At 46.7% G+C, this 12,963-nt stretch overlaps 1 protein-coding gene across 16 annotated transcripts in view; it reads right to left on the reverse strand.

The window, feature by feature from the left end:
• The window catches only part of Znf536 (zinc finger protein 536), a 455,136-nt gene that overhangs the window by 145,429 nt on the left and 296,744 nt on the right, over positions 1-12,963 (reverse strand). The window lies entirely within an intron of this gene.

A 12,963-nucleotide genomic window follows, 5' to 3' on the forward strand; every position in this document is an offset into this window, starting at 1 on the left:
AATAATTCTGATTAAGCTGTAGCATTTCCTCCTGAAAAACTGGCTGCTGGGGAGCAGCATGGAGAAGAGGGCGCAGCTGGAGTGGCAGGCCTTAGCCAGCAGGTGCTGCACTGGGGAACCTCACCTGACCCTAGAGCTTTCCTCTATCCTCACTGTGAGTGGCCAAGCATCCCTCTCCCTGGCCCTGTCAGACTACAAACACCGACCACCTGCAGCCTAGGCTGCTTTTCTATGGAATTTCTCTCTCCTCCCCTGCTTTCTCTTTCCCTAGTTCCCTAGCTTTTAATTTTCTCCCCCTGCCCAGCTCCTAAAGAAAGGCCCGGCTGTTCGACACTATGGGACTGGCATCGATTCTGAGGACTTAACATTTGCAGGTCTCAAGTATGTTTAATGGTCTGCTATAGGAAGTTATCAGTCCTGGAGAACCCTCCCCAAATTTCTCTTCCCACACCTAAGGTTCCATCATTCCATCCTGCTCAGTCCTGTACCACAGCGCTTCTCCCACCACCTGTGTCTCCCTGCATGGTAAGCTCAACTCGCTCCATTCCTGACTTGTCACCGGCCTCACGCAGCATCTCTTACTGAAAACTGGAGACTGTGCAAAGCCACGCCAGCATTAGGGAATCTTAGTCCTTAACCTGCGTAAGGATATTTATCCCCAAAGACCACCCTCAAGAAAATGCCCCTTGTGCTCTAAAATTAAACTATGGTCCTGAGTGTGGTTTAGAAAGGACAGACACTCCAAGCCCAAAGTTTTCATGTAGATCCATCCACACAGCAACAACCCTGTTCCCAGAGGTCAGAGGTACTGTTTTCCTAAGTCCTTATACTATTAGCAAACAGGAAAGTAGCTCAGTTAGCGCTGATGGGGATGTATCTGTGAGTTCCAGGGATGGTCTCCTGGGGCCAGATTTCCAGATGTGTTCAGTCCAGGTGTGAGGGATCCCACCCAGCTAGATACAGATAGAAGGCTTCAAACAGTGAGTACAGTGGGCAAGAATAAGGTACCCAGGCCACCCAACGTGTAACTTCCCCCTCCACAATATTATGGCAGCTGTATACGGTACTCTGCCTGGGACTTGCTTGCTAATAGAAGCCCTAAAGTAATTGAGATGAGGGCGACTTGTCTCTGAGTTATGTGTATTTATAATCATTTTATTCTCTTAAAGGTGTCCAAGTTTCTCAGTTGATAGAGGGTAAAACTGAGGGTTAAGAGCTGGCTCTGCCTAGACATACTAGAAATCAAGGACTGAAAGAAGAGAAAAATCCTAGGGAGAGAAGGAAGGCTATGGCTAGAACTCTGTGCCTCATCCACACAAGACAGACCCTCAATACTACCACGCCTCCAGAACACTGCTGTGCTGTGTGTTGCATGGAAGTGGCAGGCATGGCACATGGATGTCCAAGTAGGACATGCTGGCTTAGCAGGTTGATGATCTGTAAATTGCTTAGGAACCTTTAATAATCTTTAAATAAATCAAGTTTGATTGCGAATTAAAGAGGTTGAGATAGGAAAAACTCAGTCGAGACTCATCTTTTTCCCGCCCTTTCACGAGGCTACCAAGCCAGTGGAGCTGGCTCCCTTTTGTTTTCCTGTAATGAATGTCTTCTGGAATTAACAGAGAAAACTCTTTGGTGCTCTCCTAATGATTTAGGATAAATTCCTCCAAGTCTCCGCCTGTCCTGTGACCTAATGTGGTGAATACCTTTATTTCAGCTGGAGTCCTGCGTGTAGACAGGTTTGTGGAAGTACCAGCCTGACTCCCATATCCTATGGGCCATGAGGACTTATGGTGCTCACTGGGTATAGGGTCCCATCTAAAGATCAAGGTCATGAAACACAGAGTTGGAGACCAAAGAGATGATCCCAGCTACCTGTTCCCCCAGAGAAATGAAAGCCAAAAAAGGAGAGTTGTCTGAGCTCCTTGGAGCATGGCTGTGGCTGGATGTCTGGTCACCTGACCTCTGATTGACTTTGCGACCCTGATAAACTTGCCCCTAAGCTGGAAGCCTGGCTACTTCTCAGCATTTAACATCTGCATGCAGTTCACTTCCCAGAGGGAGCCAACAGGATTAATTAACTTGCTCTCATTCTTGGCTCTGGCAAGGTCCAGGGTGGTCTACAATCAAACCAGAAGGTAAAAAGATGTCCAGGGTCTGCTTCCGAGGCAGCATTTTCGGGCACACTACTCTCAGTTTCTTTCTGCATCAATTATTTGCATCCAGGTGACCAAAAAAAAATCTACTTTTTGATGATCCTGACCCTATCACCAAAGAAATCTGAAAGGGCTGAAAAAAATTATGGCCCCTTTTCTCAAGAAGAAAGATCTCATCAGAGTGTGAACTCGTCATTACCCAACTACAAAAGCTGCTGTGCCTCCCAAACATCCATCCCCAACCCTTCCTCAGGTAGACTTGGGAGTAGCATCTCTTAGTGGTTAACCCCAGGTCTCCTCCTCCCAGGACATACCAACCACTGGGCTCAAAACAGAAAAGCAATTCCTCTGTCATAGAAAAAGCAATACTTTGGTAAGGCAATTGTAATGTGCCTTCCCAGACTGGTTGTCATTCTCCTTTTATATGATAACCAAGAGCATCTTATGCACATCCCACAACAACAGAAATTCAAGAAACGTAACCTTGTGACCAGGTTACCACTAAATGGATGTGTCTGGACAGGACAGGGAGTAGAGAAGAGGAACTCCTCAGAGAACCAGCCTGCTTTGGTATATACGAACAGCTATTGATGATTTTGTGCAGTTTCCTGACTTTGACCTTGGCATGGACTCTGACCCTGTTCATTCAGGGACACTACTGTCAATGTGGCCCCTGTGTATCTAGTCATTGTGAGGTTTCTTTGAGGAAAAGAGACATACACACTAATCTGTCCCCAAATTTAGAATCTCTCCTTCACCAGAGTACCAAAATTACATTGAAGTATTCTACTTCCAAAAACGTGTGGACAGAGACATGAGTGTGCAGGTTTTCTACAAACCTCCTTGCCTGGCCTGGCTTCTTGAGTTGAAAGCCAGACACCTTGATACTCTGTTCCACAGATGAGGACTCTTTTGTGTCTCTCATGCACCACAAAGCAGAGCGCCTACCGTGCTTGGAAAGGTCTATGCTATAAGGATAATGGAAGCTCCAAAGGTGGGTTGTTTGTGTTTGCCCCAGGTCTGAATCCAAACTTGTGGGTCTTGTTATAACCCCATGTGGGGCTTGGGGACAGGGGAAAGCATAAGTTTGGGTGTGATGAACCAACCAGAAGCAGAATCAAAGCCTTCATGCAGAGCTGTGAAATGAAGTAAACTGAATGAATGTCCCAGAGGCCTGGTTCTACGGGGCTCCCTTTGCAGGCAGCAAACAGGACGTTTCCAAGAACATTCAACTGGTGAAAATGGAGTTGCTTGTTACCCAGAGGTGGAGATGGGGAGGAGGAAATACACCAAGGCAGGAGGAACAGTATAAGGCATGATGAAGTGATATCCCAAAATAAGGGGTTGGGGGAGGCGGGTGCTGGGTTCATAAAAATGGGAGAATTGGAATCCATGTAGGTCTCTTTTAAGCTTCATCAGTTACCACTGGGGAGCCACTCAGGAAATACCCTGCTTTTGAAGAGGAAATACTACCGAGCCTTCTGGCTTAGAGACCCCCATGAGAGGGACCGTGCCCTGAGAGAAGGAAGACTGATATGTGGCTCCAGGGAGCCCTCCAAGTTGGCAGTGTTGGGGGTAGAAGATGAAGAAATCTTTCCATGTGCCTTTCCTCCCTTACTTCCTACTCCCTGGTGCCCCTTCCCAAGTCCTGGCCCCTTAGGCTGCAGAGGAGTCCCTCAGAAGCCCTCCCTAGCCACAGTGAACAACCCAGCAGGTACGATGGTATCTTTGGAGTTTTGAGAAAAATGGTTTTAAATGATGGGATAAACTGGGGACAATGTATTCAGCCTGGAGGGAGGCACAGCAGGAAAAGGCTTAGATCAATCGCACTCTTGTATTCCATGTCTCCCAAGACAGGTCCTGGAGTCAAGAACCCTCAGAGAAGAAGAGGAGGCCCTCCTATGGTCAGCCTGCACCCTGGTGGAGCTGGAGTTGCTGGGTTGTAGCCATGAGGACCTGGCTCCTGTGGACCCTCACCTTCATCAGGCATCTGGGGATCGCCCTTTTTCTCCACTGGAACCCACAGTGTGACCTCAGTGTTGCCTACAGGGATCTAGAAACTGCCCCAGTCTAGAGACTAGAGTACTGAAGGTTAGAAATCTTCAAGACTTCTATTTCCCACTGGACCTCTCCTCACATCTTCTTAGCCCAGGTCTGAACTCTCTATCGTTTCTCTAGGCAGAGACTCCTTCATGCTGTCCTGTGATCTCAGGGGTTATGATGAGTGCTTGTTATGAGACATGCAGGATGGACTGGTTCATCGGGTTGAGGTGATGCCTTTAGCCTGTCACCAAGGCTAAGGTTGATAACAACATACTAAAGGACATTTCTCCATCTCCATCCCCTCATTGGGTACTTCATTTGAAGATGTAATTCTTGGAGCGCCACCCCCCAGTAGGACCAGTTAGAAAGGGTGTAATGAATGCAGACTTGGGAAGTGTGTAAGGCATACTGAAGCTTGAAAGGCCAGGGTACAAAAGCCCAGCTCATGGGGCAATGAAACTGGGCAACACACAAACAAGTCCTTTCCTTTCTGCCTCTCTCCCTGTGATGAGGCAGGGTGGGACAAGAACATGCCTGTTAAAACAATCACAGGCAGTGACCAAAACATCTCGGTGGGATGAAAATATACCCAAACTCCTCTAACCCACCCAAGATCGCAGCATGGAGGAGCTCGCTGGAGGAGGCTGGGCCTAAGTGCCCTTATGCACTTGTGGTCCTGGGTTCAATGGCCTGTGGATTCTGGGAATGTATCTCCTATCCAGGGGTCCTATGATTCAGATACCTGCCTAAGATGCCTGCACAGAGAGCCGGGCTCTTTGACTCTCGGGCACCCACTACAGTCATCCCACCAAAGGAGGGAAGTCACTTTCCTTTTTGCCTGTTTGTGAGTTGTTGCTCAAGGACCACCTGAAGATGAATGGGAAAGATGGGGAGCCTGTTCTCCCCCAATGTCCTGCTGAGGCTCCCCACTGAGAGAAGAATGTGAGGGGAGAGGGCGTGTGGTGGTATGAATTAACATAATGACTCAAAACTGCACTAATGTTTCACAGCTTTTTTTTATTAGCAATACCAAGATAACTTATTGAAGCATTTTTTTTAGTATTGTTTTACATTCCATTCATAAATGACCTAACTTGTAACTCAGCATACAGCACACGGAAAGATAGAGTTTGACACTTATGCAGAAAACTACAATTATGATAACTTACATGCCTTCATTACCAGGAACACCTTAATATATCTTCTAATTATTTCAACAACAGTCTATTCCAAAGCACAGGATAACCCGGTACACGTTTACACATTTCGCTTCGATCGCCGTTTTTAAGTTGTGGGTGTCAGAGTGCTGTTGGCTGGGATTTTACTGTCACCTGTTCCTGGTTAATACGACGACCTGACACAATATTAAACTAGCAATATTTCTGCTTAAATACTATGGAGAAAGATAATTACTGCACTTTTCTGTATTCTTCTAAAGTGTTACAAAATACATGACAATCAGACACAAGAAAGGAATGCTGGCGAGGTTACCATGGGGCCCAGCCCTGGGAGCTCAGCGAGCTGGCAGGGCATAGGCACTGTCCCCAGTCAGGTTTTCATTGATCTGGGGACCCACCGCCCACTGTGATTTATGACTCGAGTGAATCTCCTCTCCCACTCAGGTTTCTAGGCATTTGCATCCGTTACTATTGGCAAACTCGTGGAGTGGAAGGCAACACCCTCAGCCCCTCTGACTCTACACAGACTGTAGGCTGGTGTGCTGTGTGCACACATACCTGTACCGGTAAGAATTATTTACTCAAAAATGTTTATGTGTATAAGTTCTTCTGTTGACTTTGCACAGTTAACAAGCTGCAGATAAACCACAAAGGAGCACGAACAGACAAGGGAGGGGGGGATCCAGACAGAGTGACTAGGACATGGGGTGTCACTTACCTGAAAGAAAATGTGTAGATTTATTAATCCAGAAACTGTCTGGGGCTAGAGGCGCTTGGAAGCAAGGGCAGGGTCATAGTCCCTATTGTTTAATGGAAGGATGACAATAACGGGATACTTATAAAATTTGGACTTTCTGTCTCTGGCGAAAGTAAGAATAGGCTACATGATTATAGCAGGCTGGCAATTAGATAGAGAGGTATTGTTGATCAGCACTAAGTAATAGGGTGTAATTGCTACCTTATTTGAAACCCAGGCTTCACACACAGCATCTGAGAGAGAGAGAGAGGAAGAGAGAAAGAGAAAGAGAGAGAGAGAGAGGGAGAGACAGAGAGAGAGAGACAGAGAGAGAGAGAGAGAGAGAGAGAGAGAGAAACAAGCAACCTGATTCCTTCTGCAGCTGACATGTGACCTGAGTGTAGATAGACAGCTGTCATTTCTGAGCATCACTGACATTCAGCAGACTAAGGAGGCCAATGTCAAAGCTTTAGACCAGGATTCCTGTTCCCATGTCACACACTGACGGGGTTGTACAGGTCCCTATGGGGACGGAAGAGGATGCAGAGCTCAGAATCCACCAGGATGTGTCAGTTCTATAGCATACTCTTCCTCGATTCCCCTCCCCCACCCCAGTCCCATCTCATTATCAAAGTGGGGAAATACACAGATTTAAAAACAAAAAAACAAAAACAAAAACACTTGGCTGCAATTCCTTGGTTTTATGCAATCCCAAGAGAAATATGGACGCAGCCACCAAGATGAACTCTACCAGACTTTTCTCCCACTTCAGAGGCAATGTTGATTCAGACAGTAGCTTTTGGAGCCAAAAAAACGATGCAGCAAAAGGCAAGAAACATAAACAAGGCTAAATGTCACCAGTGTTTGCCGACTCCCAGACACCATCCATTTGTTTGCTCTGAAATGACGAGTGGACCATTTGGCAAACACAATGGTGTCCCCACAACAGTTCTGTCATCCTGCCGTGCAAACGACACCACACCAGTCCCACTCCCTTCAATTTAAAAAGAGGGAAGGAGAGGAAAAAGGATGCTGTAAGAATTGGAAGAAAGTGCTGTCACCCAGGGGGCTGTCTCTGTCAGTCATGGCACCCACACACAGCATTGGGTGAGGGCAGAGGACATCCTCCTCAGAGTGCCAATGTCAATGTCGTCAGAAGATCCTACCTACAGGATGTCATCTGTGACACACACACACACACACACACACACACACACACACACACACACATACAAGCTCAGCCACAGACTCTCTATAATCAGTGGAAAGGCAGCCAGCAGGTCCAGACAAGCACAGTAAGGTGATGAATTCCAGGAACCTATGAGGCTCTGCCCTTGGATTTCACAGTAGGTTAAATGGCCCTTCCTACTGGGAAAACACTAGGCCTGGGAATGGGCTGGACCACAGAGGCTGAGACAAATCCCAAACTGGTCAAATTGGTCCAGGACAGAATGGGGCGCTCCGTGCCTTATCCAGCCTCTGAAGACAGCGGTGTTTCAGGCTCTTTTGGCTTTCAGGGAAGATAGCAGCACTGGATAGAGCAGCAGGAAACCCTCAGCTTTCTCCACTCCCTGGCTCCTTGCCCTCCCTAGGGTTGGCTGGTATCTGTCTGGACAAATGCATACTTTGCAGAATGGGACCTGTATCATTTTCCTAGTGGAACCTACTGGAATCAGGGCTATAGCACGTAACAACTGCCACCGCAATGCATCAGAGCCCATGTTCAGGCGTCTGCACATCATAGAGTCCACATTCATGGTGCTTCCTATACCAGAGATGGATGCTATACTGGCTGCTTTCATGTCAACAGGCTAGAGTCATATGCAAGGGGGAAATACCGATTGACAAAAAACACCTCCATAAGATCTGGCTGTGGGCAAGCCTGCTGGGCAGTTTCTTAATTAGTAACTGATGGGGGAGGGGGTGCCATTCCTGGGCTGGTGGTCCTGAGCTCTAGAAGAAAGCAGGCTAAGCAAACTGAGGATCAAGCCAGTAAGCAGCACCCCTCCATGGTCTCCGCATCAGCTCTTGCCTCCGGGTTCCTACTGTTTGAGCTCCTGTCCTGACTTTCATCACTGATGGCTGTAAGTGTAAGCAGAAATAAACTCTTTCCTCCCCCAGTTGCTTTCGTCATGGTGTTTCACAGCAATAGAAACACTAAGTGGAACAGCTGTTTGGGGTTCTTTACCTAGCCACAGACCTTAGCCAGTTCTTCAAAAAGGAAGACAAGGAGACAGGACTTCCCCACCCCCTCGATCCCAAGCACTTGCTTTATGTCTGGAACTGAACTGAACCCAAACAGAAATGGGCTGAGCGGGTGACATCACAAAGCTGCCAGTGTCATCTTTCAAGAGGACTTTCCTGTGCACTGACTGCGGCATGGCAACATGAGGAATCACAACTTTCTGTCACACTGATGGGAAGTAAGACTGGCACCACCTTAGTGCTAAAGGGACAAGGACAACTTAAAGACGTTGGGCTGTGCCCGTGCTTCTTTGTAGTACTTTTCACTGGGCACCCATCTGATCTGAGGGCATCGGCCCCAGGCTCTTAGGTGTCTGCCATCTTAATTCCTCCCTGTACTTCTGTCTGTAAAGAAACAGCTGTCATAAAAGCTAAGCCACAGCTGTTCCATCTCTTTTGCCTGTGGTGTTGTGAGGGGATGAGAAGGGGTACCTCTCTGTAAATGTTCATTCTCTCTCTCTCTCTCTCTCTCTCTCTCTCTCTCTCTCTCTCTCTCTCTCTCTCTCTTTTTCTCTCTCTCTCTCTCCTCTCTCTCTCTTTGCTCTGGAAATAACGCAGGAGCACATCCCTTTTTACACTAAAGCAGGGGCCAGAAATTCTAGCCTGTGGGCCAGTTCTAGCTTTAATTCATAAAGTTTTATTGGCACACAGTCACACTGTCTATAGCTTCTTTAGTGCCACCCAGTAGTGAGGAGTCAAAATCTAAGAGCGTGCTCATGGTTTGTAAGCTGAAAACAAGTTACCCTCTGGCCCTCCAGAAGATGTCTGTTGACCTTTCGGCTCTAGGATCTGTAGCTGGAAAAAAAACGGTAGATATTTTCAGAGTGTCCGTGCAAGGAACTCATGGTAGGGCAGAAGTCACCTCTTAAGACAGTTTAGTTTGGTCACTGTATTTTATCACATCATACATTTTAGGACATGTGATGTAATGAGGTTATGATGCCACCACCATGGTGTTGGTGGGTAGGTTCCCATGGGCCTTCATTCCACAATTCACTGAGGATAAAGCACTGGGAACACTGGAGCTATTCTCATTGCAGCTATCTATGCCTTCCCGCCGGCTTCCTCCCATCCGTGAGGGCATCGTCACCTGGCCTGACGGCTGCTGCACACGGGTCTCATCACCACAGTGGCTGATGGATTCTCCATACAGGGCAGAGCTAAGGGTAAAGAAGTTGTGCTTTCCTCCTGACTGCCTCTCAACCTGACACGAGTTCTGTGTCATGCCCTGAGGATTCAGAAAAGGACATCAAAAACTACATTTGAGAAAGCTAACACAGCAATTCCAGGCAGCTCTGGCCTCGGTCTCAAAAAGTGAAGAACAGGGGAGTGCCCACATACACAGGCTCTGAGGTGGGACCAGATCTTCAGCATTTCTATGCAGCAATCTCCAGGTGCTCGGCGGACTCACCACAGGCATGTATACCAGGGCTGTGCCTCTCACACTCTCCTGTATCTCTCAGCTCCCCAAGTTGCACCAGGAGCATGCCTTCCCTGCAGCCAGTGCATGGACACAGCTCTAGTCCTCTGTGCCCCCGCCCCCATTTAAATCCTGATATGAGGCTCTTCCCATTGCAAAGCAAGGTCAGATCCACTCTAACAATACCAAGGACAAGTCAAAGTTCTCTGGTGGCACGTCTTTGCCCTTTTTACCCTGTACAGCAGAATAAGAGAGTATGGGACATGCCTGGATCCTGACACTCACCTCCAGAAGCAAAAGTTTTGACTAGCATAGGATGTCCTGTAACAAGATTAGACCAGTGGGACCTGACCTTCTCTAATAGCAACTTAATAAAATAATCTTCCAACTGACTCTGAGATGACTCAGGATCTCCCACAGGATCATCTATAACAAGTCCCTGACAAACTGGTACACTAGCCTCTAAGCAAGGTTCTTTTGAAAAGTTATCATCTTGCCTTCTACATGGGCTGTGCTATGGGACTCATCACCCAAGAGGATGGAGTAGCCTCTTTATCAGCTTGCTCTCCTACATCCGGGTCAAAATGTATTAGCCATAAATGGCTAGTGCACACTGGCCAGGACCTAACACCCGGGGTATAGGACTAAAGTTCTAAAAGTTAGGCAGCAACAGTATTGCAACTAACGTTATCACTTGGGTGTACAACTTTCAACACACAGTCCTACATACAACAGGAGAGAAGACATGCTCTCTGACTGCTGGTGGGGAAAGGAGGGACGGGTTCCTGAGTTCTGTATGGGTCTACATGATGCAGGCAAAGTTTTTACAGATTGCTTTTCAAGTGCTTTTATGGTGTAAGAGAAGAGAGTTCTTCCTTATACAAAAGAACTTCAATTATAGCCACTAGAGATTCTAGGGGCATCTGGGTAGGATTCTAGGCCTACTTAAATGAGGCCCTAAACTCTGAGATAACCAATCTCGGAATAAGGCATTGGTTTGGCAAAGCCCAGCTCTGTAAGGAAGACTAGCTGTTGATTGGATGGACCTTTTTGCAAAGTCACATCTACTGTAAGTGGGGCAGAGAGGAGGTAAAGGCTGGGGGTGTTTTAGGCCATGTGCCTCGAAGCTGGTGGTCATCTGTAGATTACAGTCTGCAGACTGTTCTGTGTGAGACTGAGGAGGGGAAAATTATGTTTGCTTCTTTCTGAAATATCAGTTCTTAACCAGGACAACAACTGCTTTTCTGGGTTCTAGGACACTACCACACCCAGCAAGAACATGAGATTATAATTGGTTATGCTGGGCCTGTTGCCTGCGGACCAGAAGACAAGAAGAGCCATCCCACCTGCTACCAGACCACTGCAGAAGGTTCTAGAAGAAGTGGAGCCAAACAAAATACAGAAGCGATATGCTCCGAAAATAGACGGCTAGTGGTTGGGCTGAGGTTTGGTATGTTAGAACTGGATCCTTGGCTGGGGAAGCCACCAGGAAGCCTTCCTCTCTTGCTGGTCCAAGGGTCTTCATGCACTTCCAAAGAGAGGGGCCGTGGTTTGCCTCCCAAGGGCTGTTGCCTAGGGACTGACTGGTTGCCGGAACAGTTTTCTTGAATGTACCATAGAAATATTGGGTGAGTGGTGTGAGCTGATATCTGGAGAAGGGATCCGAACTCCTGCAATTTCTAAAAGTGTCTCAGGACATCAGTAGCTCCCTTCCTCTGCTGCCTTCTTACCCCACCCACTGCCTGATGCTAAGAGACATCACTGGACAAGCTTCCTCAAGGCAGGCAGCCTGTCTTCTACAGATAGAAAGATGGGGAAATTAATGGGGGTAATATGAGCTCATTTCAATAATAATGAGCTTATGTACATGCCAGGGTTTGATCTTTTCTGATGCGTAGATTCCTGGCAGGAACCATGATCCTATGTAGGTAATCAAAAGAACTGAAAATAGACTTTTAAAAACATCCTCAAACAACAACAACAAGTATAAAACCACTCCAACCAAACTCGAAACAAATGAAAGAAAAAGACTTAAATATCATTCTCTGTAAAAGGAAGGCGGGATATTGGACAGACATAAATCCCCTTTCTTCTTCTTTTAAAAATTGTTTTTAACAGCTTCGAGAGTAATGAATCGTACGTGGCTAAAAATAGATCCGGGGTACTGGCTAATGGGACCTCGGGAGTCATTCAGTATAAGGAATCATCAATATTTTTTTGAGCTGTCATAAATCCATTTAGTGATTTTTGACCATTCAAAAAGGTATTTCTGACTGCTTGATCCACTTCTTAGTGAATTAGGGAATGACAGAAAAAAAAACAAAAGGAAATTTATCGATTTAGATTATAAGCAGCCTGGCTTCATGATTTCCGCTCTGTGCTGAAGGAATCAGGATGTGAGGTTTAGAAGTGCCCCCTTGTGCCCACCGTTCCCCCCTTTCCTCTTTTCCTTCTTCCTTCCACTAAAGGAAGGGAAGATCTCAGAAATTCATTCAAGAATTATATGGTAAGTCCCATGCCACTTGTCTCTCGTGAGATCCCTGTGCCAGGAGCTGCTCTCTGCAGATCAGACTCCATACAGGGACAGGGATGTGATGGTTGCTGTCCCCGCCCTTCCCAATATCCATTTGGTCCATCTCGGGTTTAGGATTGTGCTTTGAAAAAACTAGAATTACCATGGGGTGACAGTATTCCTGAAGTAAAGGAGAGGGTGCTGATTTACAAGATTGGACAGGCATAAATTCAAGACACGTAGGGTCACCACACTGCTGATCAGACACTTCACAATACAGGCTTCTCGTTAGGATGACAGACAGACAGATTGGGCAGACAGACAGACAGAGACAGAAGGCAACAACGGCAGAAGGCCAACGTCACAGTAACTGCCATTTGATATGTCACAGGTGAATGAGTCACAAACACCCCGAAGCCATCTCCCTAACTTGGAGAGAGAACCCCTTGCTACACTGTTAGTGTGATGATTTTTAGTATCCTCTAGCTCAATGTAAAGAAGGAGGCAAGCAGGTTCAGCTTGGCAAAGCAATGGGAGACTCTCTTTAGGCATTAGTTTGTTTTTTATTTTTGTTTTTGTTTTTGTTTTTTGTTTTTGAATGAGTTAAAATATTGGGAAGCTTGCAAGTCACCATATCTGTTTGGTTTTTGTTGTTGGTTTTTTTTTTTTTTTTT

This window comes from Mastomys coucha, unplaced genomic scaffold (genome assembly GCF_008632895.1).
Source record: "Mastomys coucha isolate ucsf_1 unplaced genomic scaffold, UCSF_Mcou_1 pScaffold21, whole genome shotgun sequence".
In the NCBI taxonomy this organism is placed as follows: domain Eukaryota; kingdom Metazoa; phylum Chordata; class Mammalia; order Rodentia; family Muridae; genus Mastomys; species Mastomys coucha.